We start from the raw sequence: 472 nt of genomic DNA, 5'->3' as shown, positions 1-472 counted from the left end.
CCCCCCCTCACCATGAGATCGAGTCACCTTAACGGTGATCTGCTCGATCCCATAGCATAGCTTGGAGTCCCGCTCTCTCAGTTTGAGGACGCTGGACTCCAAGATGCCGAAAACCTAGTTCCTCCCCTCTGGGGAAGCACCCACGTTTTCGGCAAAGACGCGCCAGTTCAGAGCGCCGATGCCCGGATTCTGCCTCTCCAACAGCGCCAGGACGGCAGCCGCAGGCCTCGGAGGACCCGGAACCCAGACTACCGCCCAGTGCCGCCTTTGAAGCTCATCCAAGCCCACCACTCTGAGCTTGGCGCCCTCCCACGGCACCATGCCCCCCATCCGGCCTGCCAGCCAGTTAAGGGATGCCGCGTCCTCTCCTCTAATGATGACTGCCCCTTTTTTCTTGAGGGTAGCCGGTCCCACGAATCTGGGCAGGGGACCCTCATGGATCCCCTCCATCTCCGACAGAACCGCCCCCCTG

The 472-nt window shown here is 62.1% G+C and overlaps 1 protein-coding gene across 1 annotated transcript in view; it reads right to left on the bottom strand.

Moving 5' to 3' along the window:
- The window catches only part of LOC108763445 (uncharacterized), a 7115-nt gene that overhangs the window by 4879 nt on the left and 1764 nt on the right, over nt 1–472 (bottom strand). The window lies entirely within an intron of this gene.

This window comes from Trachymyrmex cornetzi, unplaced genomic scaffold, assembly GCF_001594075.2.
Source record: "Trachymyrmex cornetzi isolate Tcor2-1 unplaced genomic scaffold, Tcor1.1 scaffold359, whole genome shotgun sequence".
Classification (NCBI taxonomy): Eukaryota; Metazoa; Arthropoda; class Insecta; order Hymenoptera; family Formicidae; genus Trachymyrmex; species Trachymyrmex cornetzi.
The sequence above is the reverse complement of the archived record's forward strand: the minus strand, read 5'-3'. Positions and strand labels throughout refer to the sequence as shown.